Source organism: Bos indicus, chromosome 16 (assembly GCF_029378745.1).
Source record: "Bos indicus isolate NIAB-ARS_2022 breed Sahiwal x Tharparkar chromosome 16, NIAB-ARS_B.indTharparkar_mat_pri_1.0, whole genome shotgun sequence".
NCBI classification, from domain to species: domain Eukaryota; kingdom Metazoa; phylum Chordata; class Mammalia; order Artiodactyla; family Bovidae; genus Bos; species Bos indicus.
Genome location: NC_091775.1, coordinates 69627997 through 69640793, shown reverse-complemented (window position 1 = coordinate 69640793; position 12797 = coordinate 69627997).

The window sequence follows — 12797 nt, the reverse complement described above, 5'->3', positions numbered from 1 at the left end:
TTTCCAGTAGTAATATATGGATGAGAGAGTTGGACTATAAAGAAGGCTGAGTCCCAAAGAATTGATGCTTTTGAAGTATGGTGTTGGAGAAGACTCTTGAGAGTCCCTTGGACTGCAAGGAGATCCAACCAGCGCATCCTAAAGGACATCAGTCCTGGGTGTTCATTGGAAGGACTGATGTTGAAGCTGAAGTTCCAATACTTTGGTCACCTGTTTCGAAGAACTGACTCATTGGAAAAGACCCTGATGCTGGGAAAGATTGAGGGCACGAGGAGAAGGGGACGACAGAGGATGAGATGGCTGGATGGCATCACCGACTCAATGGACATGTGTTTGAGCAAACTCCAGGAGATGGTTATGGACAGCGAGGCCTGGCGTGCTGCAGTCCACAGGGTCGCAGAGAGTAGGACACAACTGAATGACTGAACAACAAGAACAAATTAATTTGCTCATTTGCTTTTTGTCTGATATCATTTCTGTAGCTTAAAATTATTATAAAATACAGAACAAGTAATGTCATTCACAAGGAAATATAAAGCAAGAAATGAACATTAAAATGATGTATAACTTACCTACTTTTATTTAAGAATGTATTTTAATATCAAAAGGCAGAGTTCAACAATATGGAACCACAATTATTTTTATGCCAACCTAATAGCAAGGTGTAGCTTCTAAAAAGGGCCTTCTATCAGTGGGTCGAGGAAAACCTCTTTGTTTGTTTGTTTAATATTGGACTTACAAGGACATATTTGTATGTTGAGAAGGAAAATCCACTTGCCTTGCTTTGTGAGTGTAGCTGGATTCAAGTGCAGCTTGCCCGTTATTGACTTCCCTTTTCCTATTCTGCATGTCCCCAAAGAGGGGAAGAGGATAGATTTCACTGTTTTTAGTACTGATAAAGATTGATTATTATGTAGTTATCATTGAAAACAAAATCCCATTGTCATCTGATTAATAGGCACCTTGTGATCACTGATTTGAACTATTCTACATTTAATATTCTGTGTAAAATGTAGACCTTTTATATATAGTTGAAAATCCCTGTATAATAAGAGAACTTTTTTCTAGGTGATATGGTCAGTCAGTCGTTTCAATGATGAGTTATATGGGTCTTTCTATAGTCCCAAGAGGAGCAATACGATTTAGTAATGAGAATACAGACTTTGGTACCAGTCAGACCTAATTTAAAGTTCTAGTTCTGCCTCTTCCTAATTTTGTATCTATTTTGAAAATAATAAATATGGATCTTAGCCAAACTAAAAAAAGATAAAGAGGACTTTCCTTTGGAACTCAAGGGGCCTCCTCTCTGATTGTCCTAGAGGAGTTTGTTACAGTCTCCATACAACAACTTGATCTACCTAAGACCCTTTGAGTTCTCTGACATCTTTGGGTCATAACGTTGATGGCACAAGTTCCGACTCTACTGGCTGGTTCTACTATCGAACCAGCAGAAAACATTATCTTGTTATTGACCTCACTCAAGGCCAGTGGTTGATAGGTCACTTAGTAAATGTATCAGAGCATCTTCTCCAAGTGTGACTTGTTTGCCTTTCACATGGAAAGAGGCATACAGTATATTGTGCCTCTCCTTCTTGTTGGTGGGGTGAAGAATTTTTTTCTTGAGAGGAGATATTCAGTCACTTGAAACCACTGTATGCTGACTTGTCTTCATTACTGAGTTGTCAAGCCTCTTTATTTCTCTAGGATCTAGCCTCTGCTGTCTAGCACATGCATCTGTTTCTGAGGTATCAAGAGTATATGCCTTGGGCTAGTGAACCAGTCTAGAGAGCTTTCCAGTTCCTGAAAAGGTCTATTTCAGCTATTGGGTTGGAAACTCGGGAAATAACTGCAAAATGTGTGGGATGATTTACTGAGATTGCTTTGTCTGAACTCCATTTATTATTGTCACACCAAACTTCTGTTTATTAGGTTTGGAACATTTTTCATTAAAAAAAAATCAAATAAGATCTTAGCTGCCCATATATTTTCTTCTCATGGGCCCCTGGTCGTTGCCAAAGAATCGGACCATTTTGCTTGCTTTGCTACAGTGGCACTTGAACAGAGTGACAACCTATGAGTTCACCATCTGCAGAGCAAAACTTGTGGTCTCACCTGGCCAGGGAATTCAGTGCCTCCTATGGACTGATTCGGTCCCCAAATGCTGAGCTGCACAGGCCCTGGGTCCAGTGCAGCACAGTTAATTTGTAGCCCCATCTACTACCGAATGGGGATTCCCAGGTGTCACAATGGTAAAGAATATGTCTGCTAGTTAAGGAGACACGAGAGACGCAGGTTGGATCCCTGAATTTGGAAGATCTCCTGGAGGAGGAAATGGTAACCCACTCCAGTATTCTTACCTGGAGAATCCCATGGACAGAGGAGCCTGGTGGGCTATAGTCCATGGGATTGCAAAGAGTTGGACATGACTGAGCACAAATGCGTGCACACACTACTGCTGAATATGATATCCCATCCTAACCACCTAGTAGGCCTGACCAGAGAGTCCAGACAACCACAGAGTTCATCCTGCAGCCTTACTTGGGTAGGGACCAAGCCAGCAGTCTTTTCCAACTATCCTCAGCCTCAGCCCAACACCCATCCCTGTCCTCAGAATCTGAATAGCAGACTTGCCCTTAAGTAAACCATGATAGCAAGCAGACTCTACTAGTCTAAGGACATTATCAGAAGACACATCTCATAATGCAAACTAAACTTACTGGTAAAAAAGTCTCTGCTAAAGCAACGTGTGAATTCTGGAGGAAGGACTTGATTATGCAAATGTGCAGTAAGGAATCAAGGGTCAGAAAAATAAAGTAAAAATGACATCAGCAAAGAAAAGCAAAATAAAGCTCCATTAACTAACCCTAAAGAAATGGAGATCTATGAACTGTCAAAGAAATAATTTAGAATAATTCTCTTAAGGAAGTTTAGTGAACTGCAAGAAAAAGAAATAGCTAAACAAAATTAGTAAACAATGCATGAACAAAAATGAGAAATTTGACAAGGAAATGGCAACCATAAAAAAAACTCAGAAATTCTAGAGTTGAAAAATACCATAACTGAACTGAAGAATTCAATAGAGTTTCAGATGTAGACTTGACCATGAAGAGTCAGTGACCTGGAGGATAAGACATTGGAAATACCCAGTCAAAAGGGCAAAAGAAAAGAAAATGAAAAAGAGTGAAGAAAACCTATGGGAATAATGGGACATAACGAAAATAAACATGGAAACAATGAAAATGTGGAAGTTCCAGAAGAAGAAAAGGAGGAGGGACAAAAAGAATACTTAAAGCAATAATGACTAAAGGCTTCTGAATCTGAGGCTAGAAAGGAATATCCCAGATGGATGAGGCCAAATAGGTTGAACCTAAATAAGGCTACAAAGGTCAACAAAAATCTGTCTAGTCAAGGCTGTGGTTTTTCCAGTAGTCATGCATGAATGTGAGAGTTGGACTATAAAGAAAGCTGAACACCGAAGAATTGATGCTTTTGAAGTGTGGTGTTGGAGAAGACTCTTGAGACTGCAAGGAGATCCAACCAGTCCATCTTAAAGGAAATCAGTCCTGAATATTCATTGGAAGGACTGATGTTGAAGCTGAAACTCCAATACTTTGGCCACGTGATGTGAAGAACTGACTCACTGGAAAAGCCCCTGATGCTGGGGAAGATTGAAGGCAGGAGGAGAAGGGGATGACAGAGGATGAGATGGTTGGATGGTATCACCGACTCAATGGACATGAGTTTGAGTAAACTCCGGGAGTCAGTGATGGACAGGGAGGCCTGGCGTGCTGTGGTTGATGGGGTCGATGGAGTTGGATACGGCTGAGCGACTGAACTGAACTCAACTGAAATAGGGCTACATTGAAACATGTTATCATTAAACTGTCAAAGGTCAAAGACAAAGAATTTTAAGAGCAGCAGTAGAAAAGAGAGAAGTTTTATACAAGGGAACCACCGTTAGACTGTTGGCAGATTTTCAACAGAAACTTCTCAGGCCAGGATGCAACAGGATGACATATTCAAAATATTGAAAGAAAATAGCTGTCAGCCAAGAATTATATACTGGCAAAGCTCTCCTTCAGAACTGACCTTTAGAATGTCTTCTTGAGAAGACTTTCCTAGACAAACAAAAGCTGAAGGCATTCACTATCACCAGACCTGCAGTACAAGAAATACTAAAGTGAGTTCATTGAGTGGAAGTAAAAGAATACTAATTAACAGCATGAAAACATAGAAAGGTAGTGTAAATCTCACTGATAATGGTAGTCATAGTTAGTTCTGCAGTATGGTAATAGTGATGCATAATTCACAAAAAACTCTAAAAGTTAAAAAAAACAGACATAATAAAATAGTAAAAATAACCATAATTACAATAATGTCATGTTACATAATACAACAAAAAAAAGTAAATTGTAACATCAGTAACCTAGCATATGAGGAGAAAAAGAGAAATAAAAGTGTTAAATTTACAAATGCTGTTCAGGTTAAATTGTTATCAGTTTAAAATATGGTATAATAAGTTTAAGATATTTATGTAAGCCTCATGGTAATCACAAGAGAAAATATTGTAGTAATCATACAAAAGAACACAAGAAGTTAAAGCATACTGATACCAGAAGACATCAAAATAAAAATATACTCATCCTTAGATGTAATATCGTCAGATTTTTCATATGTTTGCAAATAAATTGCTGTTGGGCTAGAAGAATGCAAAAAAGATACTAGTTAAAGAAACAAGGACCAACAGATCTATAAACAACCAAAGAACATTTAACAAAATGGCAATAGTGAGTCCTTACTTCTAGTTTAACTCTGCTGCTAAGTCGCTTCAGTCGTGTCCGACTCTGTGCGACCCCACAGACAGCAGCCCATCAGGCTCCCCCGTCCCTGGGATTCTTCAGGCAAGAACACTGGAGTGGGTTGCCATTTCCTTCTCCAAGTTTAACTATAAACATGAACAAATTAAATTCTTCAATTAAAAGACATGGAATGACTAAATGGATAAAAGAACAAGATCCAACAATATGCTGCCTATGAAAGATTCACTTTAGCCTTAAAGATACAGGAAGACTGAGCATGAAGGGATGGAAAAAGACATTGCAAGCAGATATTCAGTTCAGTTCCCCGCTCAGTTGTGTCCGACTCTTTGCAACCTCATGGACTGCAGCATGGCAGGCTTCCCTGTCCATCACCAACTCCCGAAGCTTGCTCAAATTCATGTCCATCGAGTCGGTGATTCCATCCAACCATCTCATCCTCTGTTGTCCCCTTCTCCTCCTGCCTTCAGTCTTTCCCAGCATGAGGGTCTTTTCCAGGTGCCCAAAGTGTTGGAGTTTCAGCTTCAGCATCAGTCCTTCCAATGAATGTTCAGGACTGATTTTCTTTAGGATTAACTGGTTGGATCTCCTTGCAGTCCAAGGGACTCTTAACAAGCAAATGTTAACAACAACCAAAAAGCAAGGGTATATATCCTTATCAGACACAATAGACTTTAAAATTTGTAAAGAGACAAAAAGGCCATTATATAATGATAAGTGAAGTCAATACATTAAGGCAAATAGAAGGGGAAATGGTAGAAGTGACAGGTTTTATTTTGTTGGGCACCAAAATCACTGTGGACAGTGATTTCAGTCACAAAATTAAGAGATGCTTCCTCCTTGGGAGGTAAGCTATGACAAACCTAGATAACGTATTAAGAAGCAGAGACATCACTTTGCTGACAAAGGTCTGTATAATCAAAGAAGGCTGAGTACTGAAAAATTGATGCTTTTGAATTGTGGTGCCAGAGAAAACTCTTGAGAGTCCCTTGGACTGCAAGGAGATCAGAACAGTAGATCCTAAAGGAAATCAGCCCTGAGTATTCATTGGAAGGATTATTGCTGAAGCTGAAGCTCCGATACTTTGGCCATCTAGTGCAAAGAACTGACTCATTGAAAAACACCTTCCTGATGCTCGGAAAGATTGAAGGCCTAAGGCGAAGGGAATGGCAGAGGATGAGATGGTTAGACAGCATCACTGAATCAATGGACATGAATATGAACAAACTCCAGGAGATAGTGGAGGATAGACTCATTAGACCAATAATAGAAAAGGGATTGAGTCAGTAATCAAATGTCACCCAATAAAGAAAAGCCCAAGACTAGTACTCTTGCCTGGAAAATCCCATGGATGGAGGAGCCTGGTAGGCTGCAGTCCATGGGGTTGCTAAGAGTCGGACACGACTGAGCGACTTCACTTTCACTTTTCGCTTTCATGCATTGGAGAAGGAAATGGCAACCCACTCCAGTGTTCTTGTCTGGAGAATCCCAGGGACGGGGGAGCCTGGTGGGCTGCCATCTATGGGGTTGCACAGAGTCGGACACGACTGAAGTGACTTAGCAGCAGCATATGGCTTCACTGTTGATTTTTTACCAAATACTTAATAAAGATATAAAACCTATTCTTTTCAAACTCTTCTAAAAAATCAAAAAGAACAGAACACTTCTACACCCTTTACAAGGTCAGCATTATTCTGACACCAAAACCAAAAAAGGAACTTTCTAGGAAAGGAAAGTACAGACCAATATTCCCAAGGAATATAGATGCAAAAATTCTCAATAAAATATTAGCAAATCAATAAATGGTCCTGGGATAATTGAATTTCACATGTAAAAAGAAACGGGACCCATATATTTCACCACTCACAAAATTAACTAAAAATGGATTAAATACTTAAATATAAGATCTATAACCATGAAACTCCTAGAAGAAAACAAGAGGAAAGCTCCTTCAAGGTTCCCCGGTGGCGCCAGTGGTAAAGAATCTGTCTGCCAAGGCAGAAGACCTAGGAGATGCGGGTTCGATCCCTGTTCAGAAAGATCCCCTGAAGGAGGAAAATGGCAGCCCATTCCAATATTCTTGCCTGGAGAATCCCATGGATAGAGGAGCCTGATAAGCTACAGTCCATAGGGTCACATAGAGTCAGACATGACTGAAGCAACTCAGCACACATGCACACAAAGCTCCTTGACATAGGTCTTGGTAATAATTTTGGGGTATGATACCTAAAGCATAAGCCAAAATAAAAGTAAAGAAGTCGGGCTACCTCCAATTAAAAATTTCTGCAGAGAAAAGTCATTAGCAAAGTGAAAAGAGAGCGTATGGAATAAGAAAAAGTATTTGCAGACTGTACATATGATGAGGGTTTCATGTGCACAATATATAAAAAGAACTTGTACAACTCAGTAAAAAAACCCAAATAACCCAGTTTAAAAAATGTACAAAGAACCTGGATGAACATTTCTACAAAGATACACAGAAGGTCAACATATACATGAAAAGATGCTCAACATGGCTAGTTATTAGAAAGATGCAAATTGAGCTGGTGGTTGGTGATTTTGTCACTGAGTTGTATGAATGGCCTGTTAGAATGGTCATCATCAAAAAGATGGGAGATAATAAATGTTGGCATGGGGGAGCATTTGCACTGCTGGTGGGATTGTAAATAGGTATTTCAATTCAATAACCTGTATTGAAAATAGTATGGAGGATCCTCCCCAAAGTTAAAATAGAACCATACCATACAATTCAGCAGTTCCCAAGGAAATGAAATGAAAACACTAACTTGAAAAGATATCTACACCCCCACAGTTAGAGCAGCATTATTTACAATAGTCTAAGACATAGAAAGGTTTTCCCCAGTGGCTCAGAGGTAAAGAATCTGCCTACAGTGCAGGAGACACGACTCGATCCCTGGGTTGGGAAGATCCCCTCAAGGACAAAACGGCAACCCACTCCAGTATTCTTGCTGGGAAAATCCTATTGATAGAGGAGCCCTTGGGGTCAAAAAGAGTGAGAAATGAAATAAAAACAACTTAGATGTCCATTAGTGGATGAATAGATACAATACAGAAATTATACAATGGAATATTCAGTTCAGTTCAATTCAGTCGCTCAGTCATGTCCAACTCTTTTGCAACCCCATGAATCGCAGCACGCCAGGCCTCCCTGTCCATCACCAACTCCCGGAGTTCACTCAGACTCATGTCCATCGAGTCAGTGATGCCATCCAGCCATCTCATCCTCTGTCGTCCCCTTCTCCTCCTGCCCCCAATCCCTCCCTGCATCAGGGTCTTTTCCAATGAGTCAACTCTTGGCATAGGTGGCCAAAGTATTGGAGTTTCAGCTTTAGCATCAGTCCTTCCAATGAAATCCCAGGACTGATCTCCTTTAGAATGGACTGGTTGGATCTCCTTGCAGTCCAAGGGACTCTCAAGAGTCTTCTCCAACACCACACTTCGAAAGGATCAGTTCTTCGGTGCTCAGCCTTCTTCACAGTCCAACTCTCACATCCATACATGACCACTGGAAAAACTATAGCCTTGACTAGACGATCCTTTGTTGGCAAAGTAATATCTCTGCTTTTGAATATGCTATCTAGGTTGGTCATAACTTTCCTTTCAAGGAGTAAGCGACTTTTAATTTCATGGCTGCAGTCACCATCTGCAGTGATTTTGGAGCCCAAAAAAATAAAGTCAGCCACTGTTTCCCCATCTATTTCCCATGAAGTGATGGGACCAGATGCCATGATCTTTGTTTCCTGAATGTTGAGCTTTAGGCCAACTGTTTCACTCTCCTCTTTCACATTCATCAAGAAGCTTTTTAGTTCCTTTTCATTTTCTGCCATAATGGTGGTGTCATCTGCATATCTGAGGTTATTGATATTTCTCCCGGCAATCTTGATTCCAGCTTGTGCTTCTTCCAGTCCAGCATTTCTCATGATGTACTCTGCATAGAAGTTAAATAAGCAGGGTGACAATATACAGCCTTGACGAACTCCTTTTCCTATTTGGAACCAGTCTGTTGTTCCATGTCCAATTCTAACTGTTGCTTCCGGACCTGCATACAGGTTTCTCAAGAGGCAGGTCAGGTGGTCTGATATTCCCATCTCTTTCAGAATTGTCCGTGGTTTATTGTGATCCACACAGTCAAAGGCTTAGGCATAGTCAATAAAGCAGAAATAGATGTTTTTCTGGAACTCTTTTGCTTTTTCGATGATCCAGTGGATGTTGGCAATTTGATCTCTGGTTCCTCTGCCTTTTCTAAAACCAGCTTGAATATCTGCAATTTCCGGTTCACATATTGCTGAAACCTGGCTTGGAGAATTTTGAGCATTACTTTACTAGTGTGTGAGATGAGTGCAATTGTGTGGTCGTTTGAGCATTCTTTGGCATTGCCTTTCTTTGGGATTGGAATGAAAACTGACCTTTTCCAGTCCTGTGGCCACTGCTGAGTTTTCCAAATTTGCTGACATATTGAGTGCAGCACTTTCACAGCATCATCTTTCGGGATTTGAAATAGCTCCACTGGAATTCCATCACCTCCACTAGCTTTGTTCGTAGTGATGCTTCCTAAGGCCCACTTGACTTCACATTCCATGATGTTTGACTCTAGGTGAGTGATCACATCATTGTGATTACCTTGGTCGTAAAGATCTTTTTTGTATAGTTCTTCTGTGTTTTCTTGCCACCTCTTCTTAATATCTTCTGCTTCTATTAGGTCCATACCATTTCTGTCCTTTACTGAGCCCATCTTTGCATGAAATGTTCCCTTGGTATCTCTAATTTTCTTGAAGAGATCTCTAGTCTTTCCCATTCTGTTGTTTTCCACTATTTCTTTGCGTTGATGGCTGAAGAAGGCTTTCTTATCTCTTCTTTGCTATTCTTTGGAACTCCGCATTCAGATGTTTATATCTTTCCTTTTCTCCTTTGCTTTTCACTTCTCTTCTTTTCACAGCTATTTGTAAGGCCTCCTCAGTCAGCCATTTTGCTTTTTTTTTCATTTCTTTTCCATGGGGATGGTCTTGATCCCTGTCTCCTGTACAATGTCATAAACCTCCGTCCATAGTTCATCAGGCACTCTATCTATCAGATCTAGGCCGTTAAATCTATTTCTCACTTCCACTGTATAATCATAAGACATTTGAGTTAGGACATACCTGAATGGTCTAGTGGTTTTCCCTACTTTCTTCAATTTATGTCTGAATTTGGCAATAAGGAATTCATGATCTGAGCCACAGTCATCTCTCAGTCTTGTTTTTGCTGACTGTATAGAGCTTCTCCATCTTTGGCTGCAAAGAATATAATCAACCTGATTTCAGTGTTGACTGTCTGGTGATGTCCATGTGTAGAGTATTCTCTTGTATTGTTGGAAGAGGGTGTTTGCTATGTGCAGTGCATTCTTTTGACAAAACTCTATTAGCCTTTGCCCTGCTTCATTCCATATTCCAAGGCCAAATTTGCCTTGGAATTTGCCTCCAGGTGTTTCTTGACTTCCTACTTTTGCATTCTAATCCCCTATAATAAAAAGGACATCTTTTTTGGGTGTTACTTCTAAAAGGTCTTGTAGGTCTTCATAGAACTGTTCAGCTTCTTCAGCCTTACTGGTTGGGGCATAGACTTCGATTACTGTGATATTGAATGGTTTGCCTTGGAAACGAACAGAGGTCATTATGTCATTTTTGAGATTGCCTCCAAGTACTACATTTCGCACTCTTTTGTTGACCATGATGGCTACTCCATTTCTTCTAAGGGATTCCTGCCCACAGTAGTAGATCTAATGGTCATCTAAGTTAAATTCGCCAATTCCAGTCCATTTTAGTTCACTGATTCCTAGAATGTCGATGTTCACTCTTGCCATCTCCTGTTTGACCACTTCCAATTTGCCTTGATTCATGGACCTAACATTCCAGGTTCGTATGCAATATTGCTCTTTACAGCATCGGACCTTGCTTCTGTCACCAGTCACATCCACAATTGGGTATTGTTTTTGCTTTGGCTCCATCTCTTCATTCTTTCTGGAGTTATTTCTCCACTGATCTCCAGTAGCATATTGGGCACCAACTGACCTGGGGAGTTCCTCTTTCAGTATCTTATCATTTTGCCTTTTCATACTGTTCATGGGGTTCTCAAGACAAGAATACTGAAGTGGTTTGCCATTCCCTTCTCCAGTGGACCACATTCTGTCAGACCTCTCCACCATGACCCGCCCGTCTTGGGTGGCCCCACAGGGCATGGCTTAGTTTCATTGAGTTAGACAAGGCTGTGGTCTGTGTGATCAGATTGACTAGTTTTCTGTGACTATGGTTTCAGTGTGTCTGCCCTCTGATGCCCTCTTGCAACACCTACCATCTTACTTGGGTTTCTTTTATCTTGGACGTGGGGTATCTCTTCATGGCTGCTCCAGCAAAGCACAGCCGCTGCTCCTTACCTTGGACGAGGGGTGTCTCCTCACTGCCGCCCCTCCTGACCTTCAGCGTGGAGTAGCTCCTCTTGGCCCTCCTGTGCCCGCGCAGCTGCCTCTCCTTTGACGTGGGGAATAATGGAATATTATTCAGCCATTAAACCAAAGATATCCTACCATTTTCAATAACATTTACTTCAGTGAACACCTTGAAGACATTTTGCCAAGTGAAGTAAGTCAGACAGAAAAAAGCATCTAAACCAAAACAAAACTAAACTCTAGAAAAGTCTATCAGGCTCATATTTGCCAGAGGGAAAGTGGAGAGGGCATTAGAGGAAGGTGGTAAAAAGGTACAGATTTTCAGTATAAGATAAATAGGTATTTTGAATGTAGTGTACAACATGAAGAAGAGTAAATCCTAAGAGTTCTCATCACAAGGAGCCTTTTTTTTTTCTTTGTTGTATCTGTGTGAGAATATGTGTGTTAGATGAATCTATTGTGGTAATCATTTCACAATATATATAAATCAAACCATCATGCTGTATGCCTCAAATTTACTACAATGATGTGTATCAATTATTTCTCAGTAAAACCAGAAAAGAAATTTTCTGTGAACCAGCCAAGCACACTTTTAGGACTACTGCCAACTACTGAGCAAGGACATCAAATCCAGAATTTCTGTTAAGTGTGCTTATATTGATACATCTAGCCCCAATATAAAACTACCTTCTTTTTTTCCTTGGTCAAATGCTTCACAATGCATTCTTGTACATATTCCCCAGGGTTTTGCCAAAATCAACAAGCCACATTCTGAAGAGTTTTTGGTGTGTAATTCTTTATTCTCGGGTTTGATTTTTTATTGGCCCTTTGGGATCTGTTTGGATCTGGCGGTAGTAGTAAGACTGGGGACAATAAGGGATGTTTTGTGTGTGAGTGCCTGCCTGTTCCCACATATGTGTTGGGGGTGGAGCATGATAAGAATTAACTTCATCTTTATAGATAAGTCTCTGAGGTAAGGAAGCCATTCTATAAATGTATTCTACATATGAGTATCCAGTTTGAATTTGCAGATTGATATGCAAACTGCAGCAACACAGAATAATGGCTGTTCAGAAAATATTGCCAAATTGTTGAAGTCTGATTTCCCCAGGGATTCATTATCATAAAATCTCTTTTCCAGACCAAGGAAGATTTCACTGGATCAAAGGGTTTAGATTTGGCTGGGTTAGAATTGGTCTCTTACTTTCTAAATCAAAATCAAGACCAAATAATTCCACTGAGACCTTGCCTTGAATCTGATAGTCCTTGTGATCAAAGATTCCTTTCTGCTCTCTATAACCTCGCTTTTTCTTTCTTTTTTTTCTTGCATCAAATCATCTGGTCTTCTCAAGGATTTGATAAACAATCATCTATTGTTTGTAATAGATAATAACATAATAGACTTAAACAAACACTCAATTTTTCATACTCTTTTGAGCTTACAAGCATGTGATTTTGCAAGTTTGAATCAAAGAAGGATTTTAGTAAACTGGTTAAAAGTGGAAACAGAAGCCCCATCCATCATTTATTATAGTGGT